This window comes from Euleptes europaea, chromosome 6, assembly GCF_029931775.1.
Source record: "Euleptes europaea isolate rEulEur1 chromosome 6, rEulEur1.hap1, whole genome shotgun sequence".
Classification (NCBI taxonomy): domain Eukaryota; kingdom Metazoa; phylum Chordata; class Lepidosauria; order Squamata; family Sphaerodactylidae; genus Euleptes; species Euleptes europaea.
Genome location: NC_079317.1, coordinates 48,683,861 through 48,709,505, shown reverse-complemented (window position 1 = coordinate 48,709,505; position 25,645 = coordinate 48,683,861).

The following is a 25,645-nucleotide window of genomic DNA, read 5'->3' as shown; positions in this document are numbered from 1 at the left end:
GAGTGGGAAATCGAACCCGTTTCTCCAGTCTGCTGCTCTTAACCACTAGATCACGCTGGCTCCTTGGGGCCAGGTCTACTGTCATAGAAAATAGTAACCCTTAAAATTTTAAAGGGACCAGGCACTGCCAAATAACTGTTTGCCAGGCCAACTTCCTCTTTTTTCCCTCCACCTCCTAAAATACTCCCAAAATCTCAGGAGATTAATTTCCATTACTCCCAGAATGTTGAGAGTGTTTAGAGTCACTTTGTGTATACCTATGTGTATACCGAAAACAGCAATTTTCAGATGTATTTTGGGCTCAGGTATACACAATGAAATGCACACACCCCTAATGGAACATGCAAGGCAGACAACCAGTGTAATGCTTGATAATGAACCCCTATGATGGTGTCAGCTGAAAAATATGCTGTTGCAATGATTGCCAGGAATGCACTTGTTTGTGCAAATAAATGTTTACCCGTGGACAGTTGAGACTGCTCATATACAGAGAAAAAATTACTGTAAAACTTGATCAGAGTCCACTTTAGCTCCATGTAGTTTACATGTAGCCGCCCTGAGCCCAGCCTTGGCTGGGGAGTGAGGGTGGGATACAAAACTAACTAACTAACTAACTAAATAAATAAATTACCTCCCTTAGCTCATTAGGACGCAGCAACAAAATCACCCCTCCCTTCAAATGATCTATGCAAACCCTCAAAACTAAAGTGCAAACTATTGTTGCTGATACTAAGTGGTATCTGGAGTGTGTTTTTGGTGATTGTTGTAAGACTAACAGAATAAGGAATGGCTTAAAACAACTTTAATATGAACAGCAACTAAAAAAAATATTGTGCAACCATTCTGAATCTTTTTTCTACAATATATTAAGGGCATGCCCTCAAATTTCCAATTTCTTAATACTGTTTGATATAAGGGAGTGTTCATAATTAGAAATACTATCACTACCAGCTCAGCAATGACGAGTTGACAATCTGGTTCATTGTACACCATTTATATAGGATGGTTATGGTTGCCAGGTCCCTCTTCACCACCAGTGGGAGATTTTTGGGGCGGAGCCTGAGGAGGGCGGGGTTTGAGAAGGGAAGGGAATTCAATACCATAGAGTCCAATTGCCAAAGCAGCCATTTTATCCAGGTGAACTGATCTCTATCAGCTGAAGATCAGCTGTAATAGAAGGAGATCTCCAGCTAGTACCTGGAGGTTGGCAACCGTAAAGATGGTAGAATTTTTCAATGTGTACATTTTTAGATCTGATCGTGCAACGTGGCAGCCTTTTTTTGTAATGGATTGCTATTTTGTCCTCAGAAAATCTAATAAATGATTGACAAAAGGGAAAAGTTAGGACAGATTCCCCCCAAAATAAATTCTTACCACTGCCTTTAATGTCCTTTACCTAGCATGAAACCTGTGGTGGGCTGGTCTTGTGAAAGATTTCCACACACAATCAGCTACCACCTTATTGTAATGAATGCACTTAGAAGCCAATAACGTTTCAAATCCATTTGGGGGCATTAGAATAATGATACATTTTTCAAAATTCGGCATTAAACATATTTTAAAGATGCAATTAAAACAAAACCATGAAAAAAGTGACTGCAGGGTGAATTAAAGCTCACCTTGAAATGGTAAAGCCATCACACTAGGTTTTTTTTTCTCTCTTTCCAATCTACAAATTATTTGACTAAAAAGCAAACTCTGGAGAAGGCGCTCAGTAACTCAGCCAGCAATGAATGTTACTCTTTGTCATTCATTTCTGCAGTAAAACATCTGGCAAGCCATACAGCACCTCAGGCAAACAGCTCTGCCGCACTGGCTAATCACCTCCACTGCTTCCTCAGTTGCTCGGGGTTTGCAAAAGAACATAACGGCCTGTCTCACAACTCCCATTAGTTTTACCTCCAGCACTATCAACAGTTGGGCTCTTTCTGTTATTAGGCTTAACACATCAGGAGCCAAAAGGGGGAAACTGTTTTTTAAGTGAAACTCCTGGGGACATCAGAGTGTGATCAAAATGACCTTGGCTGAATATTCAAAGAACATTTTTTGAAAGACAGATCTGCTAAAACGATATGTGCCGGCTTCTCTCACTGTAACTGACACCTGCGCACAGCCACAAACGGGCATTCGTTGGCATTGCTGATTGCATGTGCGGTATGTGTTTCTTCACATGCAGCTGTTGATTTTTGGACTGTGGCAACTTTCTCCCTGGAGATTGAAGGAAATTACATAAATTCTTTATGTGCACTTGAAGATGCCCAGGGAAAGGTCTAGGCCAGGGAAAGGTCTAGGCCAGGGCTTCTTAAACTTTTCCCACTCACGACCCCTTTTCGCCAGAGAAATTTTTACACGGCTCTGGGTGTATAGGTATATAAAATAGGTATACAAATCAAACATTTACTGGTAATAAATCATAAAGAAATTTATTTTAAAACAATTCTTTGGTGTACATATAATTTTACGATTTATTAAAGACGGAAGCAAATTTGCATACGAATGAGATGGACGAGCTTGTTTCGTGGCCCCCACATTCAGTTACGCGACCCCATATGGGGTCGCGACCCACAGTTTAAGAAGCTTTGGTCTAGACAACATACTCTCTACCATTTTGAAGTGGGTGATGATCTCTGGTCCACCCAACTATGGTGCCTCACCATTTCAAAGGATGAGAATTCTATGCATCCTAGTTTTCTAAGCATCCCAGCGTGTGAGGGAGGGTTTCATTTAAAGGGCTGTTACTTCAACTCAAACTCTTGCAGCATTTTTAATGTTTCATTATGCTAAATTCTAAAAATGAATACCCCTTCATCTCAATTGCACTTCTATCACAAATTGCAAGCAGCACATCTGAACATTTGAAAAACTGTTCAGTTTTTTTTCAGTTCCCCAAATCTTTCTAAATGGCATTGTTAATATTTTGTGCATGCATATTTTCATACTGTTTTCTCATCATGATCCCAGTCCTCTCTTCCATCAGACATCCACCTAACCATCCCAACGGGGGGGGGGGGGTTAACAGACCCGTCCTGTGTGAAGAGATGTGCTTGCAACTGGATTGGTGGGGGGGGGGAGCCCTGTGGGTTCCCTCTCTTGTATTTCAGCCTTGCCCAGTTTGTTTTCCTGATTCCCAAAGCCAATCATCTAATGCTGAATATTATTCTTTCATTTATTGATATATTGTAAGTAATGCAGTGAGGACTTGAGGGTGGCATCTCATTTCCCTTCCTCCACCATTTCCTCTTTCCATTCCCTGAAAACCATATAGCTTCTCCTCTTTTCCTCTCTCCTGCACACCTTCCAACCCATCAGCCAAGCTACGTTCATTTCCCGCCCCCATCTTCAGTTTTCCCTCCTTTCCTACCCCTGATAGACTCTCCTAGGGAAAAATCCAGCCAAGTTGCACAGTGCCAGCTGCCGAGCTGGGCTCCGTTGTGTGGTGGGGAATACATAAGGACTTGCACAGGGCACCTCATTATCCCCTGTATCCCCCTCCCCTCACTATTTCATCTTTACCTTTTCCTGGCAATCCTTATATCCTCACCTTTCTCTTCTGAATCTGAAACTCTAACCGCTACACATCACACTGGCTTTCATGAGGATGGCTGCTGTTGAGCGGCAGCTAGAAACCAGGCCTGAGTGAGTTATGTAAGTTCTGATAGCAGCATGTCACCCGGTGACTGCTGCTCGACCTGGCCCTGATAAGTCCCCCTCAACGGCTGAAACAGCCCTGGAAAAGGCCCTGTCCCCATCCCTTCCTTTTACTGACAGAAACTGGCAATACTGTTGTAGTTGCCTAGCAACAGCCACTGAAGGCACTTGTATCTATGGGTGCTGCTTCTCTTCTTTTGGGAGATTTAAACCCCCAGTGTATTTTTTTTGTTTTGTTTTTAGATTTCAGATTTTTCTGCAAACCTGGGGCTTTTATTACGCTTGCGGAAAGACCTGCCTTGTCTGTCCATGGCTTCATTCTCTGGATTTAAGTATCCACAGATATGGCCACTTTGAGAATTAGATATATTAATAATTAAAAATAGGGGGAAAGAAAGGAGCAGTTTCAAGTTTACTACTAATTGAGAGAACCCTATTTATTACATTTTGTTATTTAAATCTTTAAACTGAACGTTTATTAGAGGTGAAAGATTTCACATTCTAATACTCTGCTTGGGAGGGTTCATATTCCTGGCTACTGTTTACACTGTGCTGGTAGAAGTGAGCCCACCATTTCCCCTTGATCTTGGCAAATGATTCAAGAAGGCCTTTGGCTTTGTACGGTATTAACACGGCAGTTTTTCCAACATTTTACTCTCCAGTTTGGAGAAAACATTTTTGCCTGAGTTCCATTCTGAAGGTTAATGTCTCAGGTGTGGTGCTCATGGAAATAGCTGAACATTTGGCTCTGTACCTGCAATAGCAACCTGGTCCTATGTACAGTCTGGTGAATTGAAACCCATTAATTTCAGTGTGTTTGAGCCTGCCTAACTCTTCATAGGAGCCAGCTGAAAAACAAGTAAATTACTATATATGTAAAAGAGGCAGAGCAAGCAACAGACTCAACGGAAGAATGTAGTTCAGCACAGTAACCAAAAATGTCTTATTGACGAGCAGTGCCCTCAAATCACTTGGAATTGTTCTAAATTGTATTGTAAATGTTTTGAGCATACTTTTCCAACTGATGGCAAAGACTTGCCATACCACCAAACCACCACTGGCAACCAGCAATGCTAGAGAAGGGAAATTTCTCTCCAGAAACATCAGGCATTCTTGGAATGGTAATTGGCCACCAAACAGTGGCCCCCTGATTAGGGGATAGACAAGGAAGTTTCCTCACTTCCCCTCTCCCCAAAATAGCCTCCTCCTGCTGATTTCAGTGCAACCTCCACATGCAAACTCAACCAAACTCCCTTCCCAGCATCCAGTCTTTGTTTCAGAGTGAAAACATATCTGACATTTGCACAGCAGAAGCTAATGCCCTGGCTGTTTGAGGAATATGTTCACACTGACTTTTGTTACATGGGAAAAGAAATAGTTCTTTATTGTAAAGGAACTCCATACTTGACAGGAAGGATAGCATAAAGGCTTCTAGCTAGCTATCTAAGCTAGGAAGGAGAGAGATTGCAGGGGACACATCCACCCCCATGGGTGACAAAGACAGAAAAAGGTGAGGTAGTCAGAATGAAAGAAAGCCTAATAGGAGTGGACTGAAGGAAAGGTACAGGAAATGTCCTATCTAACCCTACTGATACCACTGCCCTCCTCTGAAGTCTAGTGCCTATGCTAGCATTAAGTGACATTGCAGCGTCCATTCCTTCCAACATGAAGTACACCAGAGACTTGCAGAAAATAATATGCAACACCCCAGTCTTACTAGTGCGCACTGGTTTTCTCCATGCAAGCATCACCTGCCCATAGGTTTGCCAACCTCCAAATACTAGCTGGAGATTTCCTGTTATTACAACTGATCTCCACCTGGTAGAGATCAGTTCACCTGGAGAAAATGGCCACTTTGGTAATTGGACTCTATGGCATTGAAATCCCTCCCCTTCCCAAACCCTGTCCTCCTCAGGCTCTGCCCCCCAAATCTCCCACCAGTGGCAAAGAGGGCCCTGGCAACCCTACCTGCCCACAACTTACCTAGTGTTCTCTACCAGAGACCCCAACTCCACAAAAGCCCCTTGAAGAGTATGCACACCCACATTACATGCATCTACATGGCAACATGTGTCTGGCCATCAGAAAAAATAATCTAACTGAAATACAACTTTTTTACATTGGATTCTGATATCTAGGAAAAATTAGCAACTTTTGCTACTATATTTGCAGGCACTGCTGAAGCTTAATATAACAGGGTCTCGCAGATTGCAATCTGATGGATAGTTCATCAAATTGAAATTGTATGGTTCCTTTAAGCAAGGATAATTTAATCAATAATGTGCCCAGAATTTGAGGTTGTCCATTTAGACAGCTCATCAAAACTAAGATTAATAGTCACCAGCTAGGATGACCCGAGGAGTGAAATGGAGGCCAGACAGGCATAGAAGTGGGAGTAGAACTATTTTATGCCCAACGTAACCTTGTCCGCGGATGCGTAATAACGAGAGCTGACACCAGAGCTGGGATAATAAAAGGGCCAACTTTATTTTATTGTTCGAGAGGGATCTGCAGCGCACACAACCAAAACATCTCCCATAACTGACTGCAGTGCGGGCCATTGCTGGGATGCAGAAGAGTCAGGCCTCCTCTTGTTTTTGCATCCCCCTTCTTAGGGCGAGACCCACCCTGGCTCTGAGCTCTGAGCCGTCACGTGTGGTACGGCTGTTGCTCTTCCTTGCCAAGCCTTTTTAGTGCTCGAGGGAGGTGTGCCACGTCCAATCCACCCTAGCCGCGAGGTCTATAGGTAAAGGATAGCGGCACCCCTCAAGGAGTTCCTGTCCCAGTTCTCTGCCAGGCACTGAGGCCCCAGTCCTGGTCTGAGGGTTACTCCTTCATCTTCCCAATTGATGCCTCAGGGTGCTCACCGGGGTTGTACCATAATTATGAAACCACATTTTCCCGCACTGCTCCCGCCACAGGGGGCGGATCAGCTTAATGCTTGGTCCGCCCCATGACCCCACTTGCCCTTAAAGGCCGCCATGAGGCCACGCTGCAGATCCCCCAAGCCGACCTCTGAAACTACCCCAAGCCATATGTTGACATTCACTGTCGTCCGTGCCCTTTCCAAAAACCCCGGGTTCAAAGCACCCCTCCAGACCCGCCGCTGGAGCATGTTTGACCAAACCAACCGCACCCCTGGCACCCGCGTGCTCAGGTGTTCCAAATCCGTCAGGGCTTGCCAAACAATGGACTTCCCAGCCCGTTTTTCTATGCCATTCTCGCCCAAGTGAATGACGATTACACGAGGTGGGGGAGACGCCATCAGGTAGTCGTGGAGGGTTGGCAAACAGGTGCTCCTGCCACATCCCCCTTCTGCCTAGCCGTGTAATCCGCATTGTCTCGCTCACCCCCAGCTGCGAGCCGAGGCCTCCCGTGGCTGCTCCCGTGGCTGCCCTGTGGCTTGCCCAAGCCAGTGCTGTGGCCACAGATGAGAAACCTGCCTCCTCCGGTGGAGGCCACCTGAAAAACAAAATGTCAGTGTGTTGCTGCAGGGGAACCCTGGCCCACCCCAGTCCTTGCAGCTGGGCACCCATACCACGGGCCTGACATAAGACCTAAAGGCAGAGGAACGCCACCTGTCAACCGTCTTTACCATCTCATCACCCTGTCCCAGGGCGGCTGCTGCGGAGGCTGCCCCCATACGAAATGGGTATGTGCCAAAAGGTGTGTGTGTGGGGGGGGGGCTCCCAGACCAGCTAACATTTTCTACACCACTGCCCTGAACTGGTACCTGGTAAGTGGCCTGCCATCGCGTGTTGGTATAAAAGGCCCAGCCCTTGGCCCCGCAAAGCAACCTAGCCCGGCAAGGCCTGCACGAGGCAAAGGGCAACTGCTGTACATGGGTACAGGTGAAACACCTCCCCTCTCCCCCTCTGGTCCGTCTTAGATGACCACAACCTGACAGCCAATTCCGTGGCCAGGATGATAACAACGTGCATTTGCAGAGCTCTGCCCGCTTGATCCCATTTTGACCTCATCAGCCATGCGCCGATCCGCAAGGCCCCAGAGAAGGCCAACAGGATCGCTGCGCGGTACAGCTTGACATCAAATAGAGAGGTACAGTGTGACCCTAAGGCCGGGGCAAACCCGAGAGCAATTCGTGGGAAACCAGGTCCCTTATGCACAGCTTCCGTGTCTCTTCTCCGACCCACCAGTCCAGCATCCTCCTCCCTTAAAATCCCCTGCCGTGTCGCCCCCCCGGTGGCTTCCATTGAATGGCCAGGCAGACAGGCGGCCGGCAATAGTGGTCACTGTGTATCCCGCATTGTGCGGCAGGACACAATCCTGCATGAGATGGTCTACTGGCATAGGCCAGGCTGGTTGGAGCTGTTCCTTCTCCCTAAATTCCTCCATTGCCCAGAAACTCATGGCATAGCCCTACCGGTACTCGGGGCCTCACCTCTCCAAGACTTCACTGCGCCTCAGGCATCCCAGCTGATGCTTCCTGAGCTGGTGGGGCCAGGATCCTGAAGCACTCTATCTGGAAACAGGATAGTGTACTGACACAATTATTTGTAATTCCCAGAACATAGTGAGCTGCATGGCGAGCTGAAAAAAGGATGTTATACATAAGGCGCCGGAGTACAAAACCCGCTCTAATGACATGACCTTAGGAGATTTTGGGGACAATGTGCTAACGTTGTGCGCCACGGCTGCCACCACCATTGGGAAGAATTCCAGGGAAGCGAGGTCTCTCGTAGTGTCACGACGATTCCCCTCGGCGGACATGCCGAACCCGTGGGCATCAGCTGCATCAGAGCTGTATCAGAGTGTATCTGCAGCACGGCCTCGAGCAAAAGGCCTCCCCTCCTGAAGGAAAACCCATTGTACTTTCTAGCAAACTGTCCCACGTGCGAAGGTCCTGCCTCCTGTCGCTAGTGCCCTCATCCTGTCGCTAGTGCCCTTATCCAGCGGTGGGTGGCCTGCACGCCTGCCCTGTCCCTGCAGAGGCGACGCACAAAGGCGCGCCCCGGTGCAACCACCCTGCAAGCAAAATTCAGACGGCCCATCCATGACTGGAGCTCCTGCAGCGTGACTTTCCTTGCCGTGATAGTACCTGGCACACAGACTCGCAGTGCAGCAAGCTTCCGTGGCGGCAGCCTAGAAAGCTGCCCCACCCTGTCCAATTCTATACCAGATAGGTTAGCTCCTGGGGCGGCATCCTAGCAAGCTGCCCCACTGTGTCCAATTCGATACCCCAATAGGGTAGCTTGGTAGATGGGCCTTAGCCCGCTTTATAGGCTAGGGGCACTTCCAACTCCCCCCATAAGGTGAGAAACTGCTGCATAAGCACTGCACACTGAGGTGACCCGGCGAGGCCTGCAAGAGGACATCTTCTATATAACCTGTCATGCTGTGGTGGCCCGACAGCACATGCACTGCCCACTCCAGCATGGAGTGGCCCACTCCAGCATTATCGAAAGCAGAGCAGGATATGGAACGCCCCACGGGCCATGCTTCATCAAAACAGAATTGGCCTCCCACTGAGAAGCCCAGGAGAGAGAAGTCAAAGGGGGGTGGATGGGGAGTAGCGAAAAGCTGACTTAATGTCGCGCTTCTCCCCACCAGGCGCCCTGACCACATATGCAGACCATGCGCACTGCATTGTCAAATGATGAATATTTGCCCGAACAGAGCTCCAGGGGAATGGCGTCATTCACCGACCCACCCTTTGGGTACGAAAGATGATGAATCAGGCGAGACTCCCCCGTAGCATTCTTTGGGATTATCCCTGGTGGTGAGATGCGTAGGCTTTATAGGGCGGGCAATAAAAAGGGGGCTGGCTACTCGACCCTCCTTGACTTCCATATTGATTGTATTCTGAACTATGCCCTCCTTTTGGTCCATGCCCACGCTGTGCACCCTAGGAACTTCGCTGACCTCAAATTCCTGCCCACGCTCTGCACCCTAGGAACTAGGGTCTGGATCAGAAAACTAAACATGAAAAACCCCAATCAAATACAGTGCATCCAATTCCAGAGGGTAGGTGGCCAAAATGCACCTGAGTTCATGAACTTTAATTGAACTGGGCGCCTTTAGGTGCAGTGTCTGCATTGGTTCCCCCCTCCTTTTTGCCCCCCAGCCCTTGGGGCAGGAGATGACGGGGTGGGGTTCACCACAGATGGAGCAGTCAGGCTTGTACCTGCATGGGCGGTGAGCACAGTAGCCGGTAGATCTGAACTCCCTGCAAAGCAAGCGGGTTGAACCGCCTGGCCCCATGGGAAGCAGAGGCTTGGGGAGCGATTGAATGAGGTGTCCCCCGCAGGACCTCTCCCCCTGCACTGCCCTTGCCGGCATCATGCACTGCCTCCAATAACTCACCCTACGGGACATCCCAGGGGAGGGCTGGGTTGTGAGCTGCTAGCACTCTAAAATACCCACCGTATGCAGCCATAACTGACCCGCCAATTCATTATAAGCAAACACTTGAACACATGAAGCTGCCCCATATGGCGGCCACGCCGGACCCACAAACTCATTATAAGCAACCCTTGAACACATGAAGCTGCCTCGTACTGAATCAGACCCTGGGTCCAACGAAGTCAGTGTTGTCGACTCAGACTGGCAGCGGCTCTCCTGGTTCTAAGGCTGGGTCCTTCCCCTCACCTAATTGTCTGGTTCCTTTAACTGGAGATGTCGGGGGTTGAACTTGAGACCTTCTTTATGCCCAGCAGATACTCTACCGCTGAGCCACAGCCCCTCCCTGAGAGGGCCGAGCAGTTTCCCTACCCGGGGCCCCTGGTCCTTCCCCTCACCTAATTGCCTGGTTCCTTTAACTGGAGATGCAGTGGGTTGAACCTGAGACTCTCTGTATGCCCAGCAGATGCTCTACCGCTGAGCCACAGCCCCTCCCCGAGAGGGCCGTGCAGCTTCCCTACCCGTGGCCCCCGGGTCTGTTGCCTACTGTCCCTGCCCTGGTAGATCACGGACATTTGCCCCTGGGCAGCCAGTGCAGGCTGTTGTGGAGCCTGTTGCCCCTGCCCAGATGGGGCTGCCCCCCGGGGACAGCCCCTCTAACCATGGGAATAGCTGTGGGCTCCTGAAACCTGCATTGATTCATTTGTACAGTAAGGCGGTGGTAAACTCATTGCCTGAGTGCTAACCGACCTCTCTCCACTAGGTTGCGTCACCCCTGAATGTGTGTGCAATATGGACTCACCCATACCCGAGGGCCCGGCTCCTGAGCCGGACTCATTACTCTCCAAGGGCTCTTTCACAGTCACTCGCTGCAGTGCATCCAGCAGCCCTTGTTTTGACTAAGGGCCCTGATGGCCCGAGTCCCAGCCAGTGGCTGCGGATCAAAATGCGCCCCGTCGGGGCCCTTCTGGGAGGCCACATCGGTGGCTTGCTGCTGCCGAGCGGCGCGGCTGAATAACTGCCCTCAGCTCCCGTGCCCCTCCCGCACTTATCGGGTGGGCCTTCTCATCCTACTGGGGCCATTGGCCCGTGCCAGAGGCCCCCTGCGTGCCCATGTCTGGTCCCATAGCTGGCTGCCGTAAATGTCCTAAAACCCCAAGTAACTAAGCCAAACTTTCCGGCTGCCTGCAGCAGCAAAAACAGATAAAGAAAGTTTAATGCGTCAGGCAGTAGGACCCTGGAGACACCGGGCTGCCGAAGCACAGTCCAGCCATCGAATGCAGGTGGAGAGGAACAAAGAAGGAGCCGAGAGCCGACCAGTTGGCATATCGCAGCTCAGAGCGAGTCTTCCCCCAAAGAGGCCGAATATCCCAGGGGAAAAAAGGGGTATTGTGAGTACAGAAGCACCCCCAGTCAACCCCCCCCCCTATACTTAGCCACGTGGCTCTATCGGGATTTCTTGCTCCGTAGCTGCTGTCTCCTTTGTTACCCTTCCAAAGAGGGAGGGTCTATGCGACCCAGTCCAATATATCCCTTCCCTTGGCTCCACCCTCATCGCACGTCAGACCCGACGATGCACAGCGTTCTGCTCTCTTCTCGCGACCACTGCCAAAATCCACCCCGCCCTCACTTCTTCGAAGGCGGGCTGGGGTGGTCTTTTCTCCAATACTCACAAGTGCTAAATAACTAGTAATATTTGGTAAACTGATTCCTTTTGTTGAGACAATTTCTGTTCATATTATGCATACTTTTGAATTACAGAGAGGTATTTACCAGGATCCATATAATATAATGAACCATTAAAAGGGGGGAAACAAACCACACCTAACATTCATAGTCTAATTCAGGGGTGGGAAACCGTTTTTCCTCCAAGGGCCATTTGGATATTTATAACATAATTCACGGGCCATACAAAATTATCAACTTTAAAATTAGCCAACCAAGCCCCAAGCAGGCAGCTGCCCCAGATGACCGCCACCCCACCATGGGCAAGCAGGCAGGCATCCAACCGGTGGCACACTCGCCCACCTGGTGGCACAGGACGGTCTGTTGCACCAGCTGGGTGAAGCTGGAGTTGCTCTCGCTCCGCATGGTGAGGGCCAGATTCTACAGCGAGCTCCTGCTACCTCTGCCTGCAGGGATGAAATGAGGACACACTGACTAAGAACTTTCCACACACACCCTGCGCATTCTGGCCCTGCCCCCTTTAACCCCTCCATTGTCGCCACTTCCGCCTCCAGCTCTCTTGTAGTACAGAGGGAATACGTTTCTCCATGGCCCGGGTGGGAAAGAGTTAACACAATTTCTTGGGCGGTCCTAGCAGCTCCATAGCTAACGACTCTTCTGCAAGGGGGAAAAAAGGTTCCTTTTCTCGGCAAAACAAACTCACATCTGCCTTGAATAGAGGCTATTCCTGTCTGCGGGAGGGGGTGGATCACCAGTCTTAGATCCTTCTGAGCTACAGATCTGTCAGGACCCATGAAGGGCCAGACCAAATGATTTTGCAGGCCTTAAACGGCCCCCGGGCCTGATATTCCCCACCCCTGGTCTAATTCTTCTCATGGCACTATATCACCTTAGTTTCCATCTGTGCTAAATCGCTTACATGAAAGTGATGTATCAAATCCCACTGCTTCAAGGCCAGTGCCTACTTCATGTATCATACTTGACATGGTAGGCACTTGAAAACAGAAATATGTGGGTAACATTCTCTGTTATGCCACATCTGTTTTTCTCTTCTCTGTCTGGAAGTCTTTCTCCTTCTCCCATTCCTATGTTTCCTTAATCTCTATCTCTTTTTTCCTATTTTCTTCTCTTTAAAATAAGTGATAAACTCAATGGCACTCAAATTCTAGTAACCATTCTACAGGAAACGGTAGGATTGTGAACTAGATTCCATTTGCTGTGTGTTTTCCTACAAGGCAGATGTGGAAAGTAACATCCTCATAGTCCAAGAGTTAGGAGCAATTTATATAATGTAATTTCTATTTATTTAGTGGGTGGAGGGCTGAAAGAGCCAGTCTTGGGGGGTATGAAAATGCATTTTTAAAGCATTCCTTATGATGGAATAGGGGATTACATACCTTGAGTGAAATAGAAGGTCAAATCCTAAATAGAATGTTATATTCCTAATTTGAATCCCTACAACTCCCAAGACCTGTCCACCAGTCAAAGGGCAGACAGATCACCACTGTCATTCACACTTAGATAACACATTGATAGACAGATCATTTCTGCCACTCAGGGCCAAACTAGAACAATAGCAATAAGGAATGGGAAAGAGGGTTAACATTTTCTCCATGCCGTATTCACCGTGTCATTCCCTACCAGTAGGACTGTCCCATGGTAAAGAAACACAAGTACCTGTATATATCCCCACAGAACAATTCAACCCATGTTGACTATCACTCAGTCAAGTCCCCTTTTCTATAACTTTGTATGGCTTTCTCCTTACTGGAGTCTTTGCTGCTAATTATAAACAATCATAAACAATCAGTTTTAAGCTTTATCCTTATTCTGTATATTCAATATTAGTATCATTCTCATCTACAGAAAAAGACCTTTCATTTGATAACATTCATTAAGTTCTAGGACCTAGCATTCATATTTAAATCATAAAACACAATTATAGTTTACATTTCAACTTTAGTATCTCAGGAGTAGACAGGCATCTTATGTGGATGTAGCCCTTGAAGCTTTATCATTGAAGCCTGTAGCTACGAAGGACCTGTGAAGGACTGTGAAAGGCTTCCCTGTCTTAGAAGTCAGGTAGAGGACAATGACAGTATCTAAGTCTAGAGGACATTCCAGATGTCATGCAGTCTAGAGGGCACTCTCTCCGAGAAGGTCCTTGGCAAGGACATGTCATTTGAAAGTTACTGCAGCCTCTGTTAGAGTGTTAGAGACAGAAACTTTTTGCTTTTAGCATTCTTCCCCCTCTGTTAAAGGGAATATAAAGTTCTTCATGTATGCAAAGTGTGTGTAGTTGTGTTATTGTCTGAATTATTCTGCATATGTACAACTTTAATATTATGTTTATGTGCTCTAATATGTTAAAGCCTGTAACAAAACCACCGTTCTTAACCACTACACCACGCTGGTGGAGCCTAGTACATATTTAACTGTCTGATGTCCCATAATACCATACTTTAACTCTCTCTGGATGGTACCCAAGTTGCATAAATACGGGCATAATAGTTACAATAAGTGAGAAATTAGCCAGATTTGTTAAAGTAAATATTTTGGTATTCCATTGGTGCTTATATGCAAGCTGCAGGAAAAATATTGCTGCAGTCTAAATGCTATGCTAGAGCAAACAAAGAGCCAGTTTAGTAACTTTCTGCTCTGGAGTTTGGAATGACTAGAAGAGCCCTCTTTTTTTTTTCTCCACAGGTAATTCTGTGGATTTACCCTCCTCCTGTGTCCTTTGCCTCCCTTCTCGTCTCAGCATGAAGGCCTTGTGAATTTGCAAAAGTCTGTCATTTTATCCTGGGAACTAATAGAAACCTGGCTCTGAGCTACCTTGTTGGTAGGTCTGTTGGAGAAACAGACTGACATATTTGGAAGCATTGCCTAAATGAACAACATAGCTATGGTTTAAACATTACATTTTTCACAACTTACAACTGTAACTGTTAATATTTAAAGTAGAACCAAAACATGTAAGGCTTTGTAAGTTTATTCTGCAGGCAATGGCCAAGGAATATATTGAGTATCTTAAAACTTAGATTCCAAATATATTCTTAAACAGTTCCTCTTAATATTTTGTTATGAAACATGGGCAGTGCCATCCTGAGGCCCGGCAAGGCAGAGGCAGCTGGATGCTGGTGCAACAGCAGTGCCACCGGCCCATTCTCTAAAGGGTATTGGCATAGGCCAGGGACAGGGCAAAAGACTTGGCAGTGGGTCACATGAATAGGGTTGCCAGCTCCAGGTTGGGAAATACCTGGAGATTTGGGGGTGGTGGAGCTTGAGGAGGATGGAGTTTGGAGAGGGGTGGGACTTCAATGCCATAGAGTTAGGGTTGCCAGGTCCCTCTTCGCCACCAGTGGGAGGTTTTTGGGGCAGAGCCTGAGGAGTTTGGGGTTTAGGGAGGGGAGGGACTTCAATGCCATAGAGTCCAATTGCCAAAGCAGCCATTTTTTCCAGGTGAACTGGTCTCTATCGGCTGGAGATCAGTTTTAATAGTCTGAGATCTTCAGCTACTACCTGGAGGTTCTGCACCGGAGTCTTCAGTATAAAAGTAGCAAAAAATCTTATTGGTGCTTACACATATGGCATCAACAATACAAGAGTGAAAGATACATATAAGAACAGTCAAAGTTATATACAGTATGTACAATCTAAATAGGGTGCAGTCTCAGTGCACCAATTGCCATGTTCTTTCAAGTAAATGTTGTATTTTCTTCAAAAAGTCCAATATTAGGTACTATCCCAAAAGCACACTTTTTGGGAAAAGGTGGGGGACGGCCGTTTCAAATCTTTTCTTGGTGGCAAAACCTTGTACTTGGCTTCACTTTAGAGTATCCCTCGGGGAACTGAGAACAGAGTGAAAGATTTGACTATTGGGTACTATTTGGATATGTTTACTGTTTGGGGCTGAAGAAAAGATCTGAAACGGCCGTCCCCCACCTTTTCCCAAAAAGTGTGCTTTTGGGATGGTACCTACTATTGTACTTTTTGAAGAAAATACAACATTTACTTGAAAGAACATGGCAATTGGTGCACTGAGACTGCACCCTATTTAGATTGTACATACTGTATATAACTTTGACTGTTCTTATATGTATCTTTCACTCTTGTATTGTTGATGTCATATGTGTAAGCACCAATAAGATTTTTTGCTACTTTTGTACTGAAGACTCCATGGCAGATTTTCTAACCATTGGTACTGGCACGGAGGTGCCTATTTTGTATTGTAACTACCTGGAGGTTGGCAACCCTAGCTGTAACCCAGATCAAGACCCCCTTGCCATGTAGCAGCATGTAGTATTTAAAAAAACAGGGAGGTACTAAAATGTATCATGTGTATCTCAGTCCTCAAACCTAAAAGAAACATCAGCAAGATCCGATCTGAACTTTACCTCCATCATTTTTTTTCAAAGGCTAATCTCGGTTATAAAAGGGATGAATAATTTATTTTAACTTTCTCCAATCAAGAAAAAAACTAAAATGGCTTGCATACAAGTAGTGTGTAATGCATTCCGCTTGGGAGAGCTGCCATGAGGCCAAATGAACCTCTCAGGTTGATAGTTGATTGGCCACAGGAGAAGAAAATGCTTTCTAATGGATTTAGCAGAAAATATTTCCAGTTTGAAAGTGACTACTTAGAATATTTTCTTTACCAAATTGGGATGATGGAATTCTGACCAATGAAAAAAACACCCATAATAGTTGCACATGATTCTGAAAGTTTTCTTGGCATGTGAACTAAGCCTGTACTTTTGTTTGTTATTACTGGCTTCCCTTATCTCTAAAATTAATCCTTTTCTTATCATAACCTTATCTTTTGTTAGCTAAGTCAACATGTTCTATTTTTTGGCAGCAGTGGATTTCTTGACTAGAATTCTCAAAATGACTTACTGCCTAAATCTTCTTTGTGGATACCTAATTTCAGCCCAGAAAGAAGGGATTGTCATCAATATGAGAACAAGCCTAAGAAAAGTGTACGAGTGCATACACAAGGTTAAACTACCTGATTGCAATTGACTGTACTTTGTGCTCCATCTTAAATTTATCTCACATTGTTAATATAAATACTACCAAATGTTTCCTTCTGCTTTCAGCCTTCAAAGAGAAATGTGCTTCTCACCTGGCTTTCTGAATGACATTTGGACTTGGCTGGACTTTATCTTTCCAATGTGATCGACCCTCAGTTGTTTAGTTCTTCTTCCCAGGAGGCCAGTGCTGTAATCAAAGAGAAAAAGCAATTCAAAATGACAGTCCGGCATAGCATTTACACCAAATCCTAGCATGGCCTGAAAAAAAAGCTTTTTTTCTCCCTTCAATTTTTTTACTTTTCTTTTTGTAACAGCTAGCCTGATGAAGTGTTCTGGCAAGCCAATCAGGGCTGCCAACATTGCCAATGGCGGGGGAGGATGCATACTGGCAGACTGCATCAGGGAGGTTCTCCATCTGGCCTCGTGCCTTCATCCCATGCAGCCCACCCTTTACTGTGTTGTTATGGTTTTGATTCTGTTCATTTGCTTTGTCACAACGTGGTAGTGTCATCATGGGATAGGGCTGCCAAGTCCCTGTTTGCCACCGCTGGGAGGTTTTGGGGTGGAGCCTGAGGAGGGCAGGGTTTGGGGAGGGGAGGGATTTCAATGCCATAGAATCCAATTACCAAAGTGGCCATTTTGTCCAGGTGAACTTATCTTTATCAGCTGGAGATCAGTTGTAATAGCAGGAGATCTCCAACTAGTACCTGGAGGTTGGCAACCCTAGCATGGGGCCAGATCCATTTATTCCTCTGCCACCCCAAGTGGCAGAGGAAACAACACTGTGGCCTACACCACAGTGGAATCCCACATGCTACTATCTCATGGTGTCTCCCCCAGCAGGCAGACTAGGGGTAGGTGGTCTGCACATCAGTCAACAGGCGGATCAGCTGACGCTCGGATCTGTTGCCCTTATGCTGTGCCAAGGCTCTGTCAGAAGTAACCAATAGAGTTGTGTCCTGTTTTACTCTTGCTACTTGTCATCTGTCTTTCTTGCATGCTCGTGAGGGGTGTTTGGTAGTGTTGCCAACCTCCAGGTACCAGCTGGAGATCTCCTGCTATTACAATTGATCCCCAGCCGATAGAGATTGGTTCACCTGGAGAAAATGGCCGCTTTGGCAATTGGACACTATGACAATGAAGTCCCTCCCATCCCTAAACCCCATCCTCCTCAGGCTCCACCCCAAAAACCTCCCGCTGGTCATGAAGAGGGACTATGCAACCCTAGTGTTCAGGCAGGAAGGTTGGGCTTCACTGTCCTCTGGCTAGGGTTGCCAGGTCCCTCTTCGCTATTGGTGGTAGGTTTTGGGGGCGAGGCCTAAGGAGGGCAGGGTTTGGGGAGGGGACTTCAATGCCATAGAGTCCAATTGCCAAAGCGGCCATTTTCTCCAGGTGAACTAATCTCTATGGGCTGGAGATCAGTTGTAATAGCAGGAGATCTTTTGCTACTACCTGGAGGCTGGCAACCCTACCACCCTAGACGCTGGGTCTGTAAGATAGTTTCAGGAGAGTATCCCTGTTGGTTTGCAGTAATAAAGCTAAATTCAAATCCAGTAGCACCTTAGAGACCAACAAGGTTTTCGGGGTATAAGTTGACAAAGGAAGCTTTGATTTTCAATAGCTTATACTACAAGAATTTTGTTGGTACCTAAGGTTCTACTGGACTCGAACCTAGTTTCAGAACAGTATCTCAGTATGTGTTTTGATAAATAAAGAACATCTGAGAGGTGGTTTAGCAGCTTGTAGAGCTGTGCTGATTATCGTCAGCATTATGCTGAAGTTCTCCAGTGAGATATCATACCAACCGTATAATCATTTTTGGTTCAATTTCGTCTTTTTTATTTGCTTAGTGAGGTGTATTTAGTCAGTCCTGTTTAGTTAGCATTTTATTTGAAGACGCCTGCATGTAGTAACAGTTGGCACTGATATAATAATTACTAACTTGGACTAAGCAAAGAATAATTCAAGGTAAATGAGTGCCGTGGCAAAGGGATATGTTAAAATGTATTTATTTATGCATTTATTACAAAGCTGAACAAGCCGCTTTCCTGGTTGGTGATAGCAGCAAACCAAAAAATTGAAAGAAAAAACAATAAACATAAAAAGATGAAACAAACCATAATATCAAGAAACCAAAACAGAATAGTCACCTGGTGACATCATAATGAAACCACTTTTTAAATACATTACTGTGTAAAAAGTAACATATGAATCTGCCCTTAGGTTGCACCTTTAATTGCATCTTTAAGGGTCTATTGGACTTGCCTATGTTTCTCAGGTAAACTGCCAAGGGGGAATTGCTGTGAAGGAGATCTGCTTTGCTCTGTGAGATCCACAAACACATCAACCTTTGTACTTTTTAGGTGGAGTTTAATGAAAAGGAAATGGAATCTAGGAATATTAATACCTTGATCTTGGAAACAAATTACTATGGTTTATTTTCTCTCTACAACATTAGAGGGAGAAATTTCTCCATGAGGCAGCCCATGAATTATTGCACAATGGTGTACTCAGATTGTCCCTGTGGTTTGCAAACCTGCAATAAATTATCCATAATTTGAAGCCCAGATGTGATCGTATCATCCTTTAAAAAAAATAATCTTTCTGCCCAGTAGACTCTATGTCTTTGTACAAGGCAAAGAAAATTTGGAATTCATTATGCTTATTAAAATAATGTTTTCGAACCATTAAAAACTGATTTCACACGTTAACCTAGTAGTTTTAGGCATACACAACCTGCTTTTATTCCCCTCCCTGTATCTCCTTGTTAACAAGGAGCACATCCATCTCTACATGAACACATCCATCTCTTCTGCATGAACCCAAGAGCAGGATCCCTAGTGAGTACACTATTCCTGATCTGCAAGCGAAAGGAAACATCACACAGCTCATATTTAGGAGGGGGAGTGCAGAAAGGAAAGTGAGCCTGCCATGTGGCAGCATCATCCTCCCAGATGCACCTGTTGCTCACTAGCTAGGGTTGCCAGCTCCAGGTTGGGAAATCCCTGGAGATTTCTGGGGTGAAGTCTGAGGAGGGCGGGGTTTGGGGAGGGGAGGGACTTCAATCCCATAGAGTCCAATTGCCAAAGCAGCCATTTCTCCAGGTGAACTGATCTCTATGGGCTGGAGATCAGTTGTAATAGCATGAGATCTCTAGCTAGTACCTGGAAGGTGGCAACCCTACCTGAACACTAGGGTTGCCAGGTCCCTCTTCACCACCGGCAGAAGATTTTTGGGGTGGAGCCTGAGGAGGGTGGGGTTTGGGGAGGAGAGGGACTTCAATGCAACAGAGTCCAATTGCCAAAGTCGCCATTTTCTCCAGGTGAACAGATCTCTATTGGCTAGAGATCTGTTGTAATAGCAGCAGATCTCCAGCTAGTACCTGGAGGTTGGCAACCCTACCTACCACTAACAGACACACAAGACTGAGCAGCTATACCTGAACTTCACCCTCATGCTGCCTGCTTTCCATGGCAGGACACATGTGCAGTCTTCTTTTGGCAATCGTATTTGGGGGTATCAAAAGTAAAATATCATTCTACTTCAAGGTATGCCTAAATCTCTCTCCAACTGGTGCTTAGCTCCCTTCACGTACTTTACTCTTTGGCATAGGTGCCAACCACTTTATTATTAGACTGAACAAGTAGGGGGCTCACAAGAAATCATAGGAAGGAAGGAGTAAATAATTTGAAGATTACCGCATACACAGAAATCTCCAGGATTCTGTAAACTCCATTGAGCGTGAATCAGCCAATTTTCTCATCACCTTCTCAATCTTCCCCCCTTTAAAGAACTCTCAACATTCTATGTGTCCTACCATGTGCTCACTCTCCTTCTGAATAGTTTTGACTGTTCCCTTTTTGGTTAATTTATAGAATCATGTTCTTTTGCATACCAGGGACGCATGTGAGTTGCTGGTTTTGCTGGTTTCATGACTGTCAAGACTCACACGTGTTTTGCAGGTGCCACCCTACATGGGCAAAATCAACAGCTTCCTGTACATGTGCCTTCTCCGTTGTGGCCCCCACCTTGCGGAACAGCCAGCCTGAGGTCAGGAAGGCTCCCACTCTCCTAGCTTTCCACAAACAACGCAAGATTGAATTATTCAGGAGGTTTGTAGTAAGATGATTATTATTTTTTACAGTAAGAGGGCTGTACTGTAAGGAAATGGTTCAGAAAGATGCTTTGGTAAAGGTGTAGGGAGTGTTGACTATACTACTGTGTACAGTCTCTTGATGTAAGTATGCTCCTACTAGATAATTTCTGCATCACTTAATGGGGCATGTTCAAATGCCTAGGCTTTATTTAAGCATTGTTTCAGCTCTGTGTCAGATTTCTGTTTGTTTGAAATTTTCTGCAATATTGCATGCTTATTGGATGTCCCAGCCATTGATTGTATTGATTTACACATGCATAAAAAACAAGGCATCTCAGCATAGGTGAACTATTTCAAAATCCCCTTCCCATACCACCAAGATCTCTCCCTGCAGCTCTCAGAGGCTTGAGCAGGCTAACTTACACTCCCATTTTTTCCTGCATGGCTAAAGAGTTCTTCAGGATAAAGATGTGTCACTGGCCACCAAGATTAGGTTAATTCATACCATCATATTCCCTATTACTATGTATGGGTGTGAAAGCTGGACAATGAAGAAAGCTGACAGGAAGAAAGTAGACTCCTTTGAAATGTGGTGTTGGAGGAGAGTGTTACGGATACCATGGACTGCCAAAAAAACAAATCAGTGGGTTATAGATCAAATCAAGCCTGAACTGACCCTAGAAGCTAAAATGACTAAACTGAGGCTATCATATTTTGGTCACATTATGAGAAGGCAAGAGTCACTAGAAAAGACAGTCATGCTAGGAAAAGTTGAGGGCAGCAGGAAAAGAGGAAGACCCAGCAAGAGATGGATTGACTCAATAAAGGAAGCCACAGCCCTCAGTTTGCAAGACCTGAGCAAGGCTGTCAAAGATAAAACATTTTGGAGGACATTGATTTATAGGGTTGCCATGAGTTGGAAGTGCCAGCACACACACACACATAGTGCAATTAGAGCACAATATCCAGCAGTGTGTAGATGCAGCCTGTGAATAGTCTGATTTTGCTAGTGTCATGATTGGCATGGGGGCCAGTCATTTCATTATTGTATATAGTCAGTGTTAAGTCCGCGTGGGGAGGACACACGAGGTCAGAGACGGAGTTCCAACAACAACCACTTTATTGAGAATGGGAACAGAACTGCTTACAGTGGTCAGACCCCCCGCTTATATGCCCCCCTGGCCGCCTGCGGCCACTTCCCCCCAGTCCGTGATTGGGGGGCGGAATACACCTCTAGTGACCAATGGCCACATGCAGTCTTAGGAGCCTTGGAGAACCCCAAGCTCAGCGAGGTCCCCCCTGCTTACTGTAATATACAAACATACATACATAACAGTCAGAATGATATCTTGTAAACAAATGAATGTCAAGAATAAACTTAAGTCATTAACACTCTGCCATGGAGGATCACTGGGTCAGCCACTTTCTCTCAGCCTGACATACTTCACAGGGCTGTTGTGAGGATAAATGGAGGAGGGAAAGAACAGTCTTGTAAGTGGCTTTGGCTCCTCATTGAGGAGAAAAGTAGAGAATAAATATCTGAACGAATGAATAAAATTACTGTGTTTAGGGAGCATCCGTACCATATTTTGAACTTTGAAGAAATTAACTGAAAACATACACCAGTTTTGTAACACTGACAGGCAAGGTGCTGGTTTATTGCTCATAGTCATATTTATATGACATGTTTATACTCATTGGCATTGGTAACTAGGACAAGGAAAAAAAATAAGAGGGAAAAAGAGGGGTACCTGAAACAAAGTTAAAAAAATATAACTGGAGGATGGACTTAATTACAAAAACATTCTGTATTGACCAGAATCTAGGATAATTACAATTCCACTCATATATGCATTCATAAGTAATAGGGCTCTGTTTTTTAATCATATATCAACAAGGAAAATGTAAATTATTTCATGAATATAATATTTTTTTCTCTTGAATAAATTCAACATCAGTTTGAAAATGAACAGTAAAAAAGTGGCATTTAAAATAAGGACCAAGTGAAGATATAGCTGTATTATTTACTCATTTAGTTCATTACAGAAGCCATCTTATTCAGATCTACTCAGAAGTAAGTCTTGTGTTATTCAACAGGGCTTACTCCCAGGAAAGTGCCCTGAGTACTGCAGTTTACCTCAGCAAATAGGTAACCAGAATGGCACACAATATGATGGAGTGACATCACAAGCTAGATCATTACAGAGTTGCTTCAATCACCATACACCTACTATTGAGTGAGACTACTGGTCTATCTACCCAATATCTTTCACTCTGGCTGGCAGCAGCTATTCAGAGTCCCAGGCAGGGGTCTTTGCCATCCCTGCCATCTGATTCCCTTTAATTAGGGATGACTGGGATTGTATCTGGAACTTTATACATGTAAGGCATCTTCTCTCTACCACTGAACTATGGTCCTTCTCTATTTTAATGAACTAGCAGTGACATCTCATTAGCAATGGATTATTTTCACCCTGATTGGTTGCATACATGGACACAAGAATCTGCTATCTCATGGAGAGTAGGTTGAAAGGTTAAAGTGATGCAGGCGAACCTTTTCTTCAATCATCACTGCATTGCTTAGAATGCAGTTTGTTTTCCCTCAGTAGTATCATCACTGTTACTCTGAAATCCCCGATTAGCTAGGATACAACCAATTCAGAAAGCGTTGCCCATCTCTGAACTGCAGCCAAATGTGATGAGTTACATAGCACTGTGACACTACATAGCTTCTGAGTACCTGGAGAGAAAAACAAGCGAATGGGAAAGAAACCATGGGATGAAAAAGTAAAAATTTAGTTCAGGGCAAACATGCAGCAAAGCACTAATCTCTTATAGGAGATCTTTGAGTGCAAGGTGTAATAACATTTTTTCCCTTCTGGAGTTTTGCATTTATGATAATACAACAGCAGAACTTCTTCAGATGTCTGACAAAGTAGGCTTCGGCAAACAATAGTTTCTTCTGCAACAAATCTGGTCATCTTTAAAAGTACAGGAGGGAAAAACTGGAGGGAAATTCCAATAAGTATAGAAAACAAGATAAAAAGGTGTTGTCCTCATGGCTCTTCACTGAGACCTGTGGGGGTTTTTTGCACCCCAAGATCCAGTCTAGCCTATATCATGTAATGTGTTTAGCTTACTGAGACTAGGATCCTGCTATGTATTTTTTGTGTCATTTCATGTGTCATGTTAAGACTGATGCTTATGCTTTGCTTCAGTTCTGTTTTTAGATTTCTGATTGGTTCTACAACCCTAATCCTTTTGTATTGTTTACTGAATAACCCATCTTGTCAATTATATTGACTCATGCTGTGTAATCCGCCTTGAGTCCAAGTGAGAAAGGTGGACTATAAATGACGTGAATAAATATCGAGGACATTGTTTACATGCCCACCCTGACACAGGGACCAATTTGGCTTAGGAACACAGCGGCTTAGGAAACTGTTCTTTATAACAAAGAAATGCAGTTGCCCAAGACATATCAGTTGAAAACCTTTCTTCTGGGGCACAGATTTCAGTCACAAGAAACTGTCTCTCTCTGGTGACACAAATAAATTATTAATATTATTTATTTATTGTGTGTGTGTGTGTGCATGTATAAAGTGCTGTCAAGTCGCAGCTGACTTATGGCGACCCCTTTTGGGGTTTTCATGGCAAGAGACTAACAGAGGTGGTTTGCCAGTGCCTTCCTCTGCACAGCAACCCTGGTCTTCCTTGGTGGTCTCCCATCCAAATACTAACCAGGGTACCCCGCCCTTAATCCCCGGCTGAAGCCGGGGTCAGGGTTGCTTCTGAAGAAGTATTTTAGCCAGACAATTCTGAGCTGCCATTTATTTTTTACCTTAAACTGTTTTCTACTATCTGTTCAGGTCTTTTTGTTTCTTGTTTTCTTTTCATTTAAAGGTGCCACAGCACTGTGGGGAGCTTTGCTACAACAGACAAATACTGCTAGCCCTCTGAATTTAGAGCTACACAGCTTAGTCTTACATAATGGCTCCTCCTTTCTTGAGATAATGGAATCTCTTGTGCCTCAAAAGACATGAAAATACATTAAGGAACAATAATAATTTTATAGGAGGAGTTTATAGTTTATTGTTCTGTTCCAGTTTGCTTACCAAGAGCAAATTAACTTTAGAAACCTAAACAGTTACAGCCCGCACATTCTTGAAAATGTTTAGTAAGAACTTCAAAATGTCTGAAGGAATAACAGTGCAATCCTAAACAGAAATATACCCTTTTAAGTCCATTGAAGTTTAGAGACGTAGAAGGGTGTAACTTTCCTTAAGACTGCACTTTATGTCAGCGAGACAAACTATTACTAACAATCTGTGTACATTCCTTGAAGTAGTCAATACCCCCTTTAAAAATCAATGAGACTCTAATCTCTATTGAAAGAGGTTCAGTAGCGTAGCTCCTTTGATTTCAACAATATCATTTTGTTTTGTCAGCATTAAACTCTCTAGAATGTTCACCTAAACTCTCATGATTTATGATTTATTTTTAGATAATGACTCTCAAGATCATGTATTTAAATATCAAAAGTTCTTGAATATTGTTTTCATAACATGCAACAATGGGTGTGACAGGAAAAAGATTAACTTACTTTTATTCAGATCAGCTCCCCGAATTTCTCTAAGCTATAGTGATAAGTTTTATTGTAGGGTATTGGTGGATAGTTCCCCTTTCTATTACTGTTAGCATTATGAAAGCCAACTATAGCAAATTCAAATGCTCCATTGTAAATATTTCTGAATTACATTGGGTACAACTTTGATTAGAATGCCTTTATTCAGAGGGTTATGAAGAAGTTCATAAATAACAG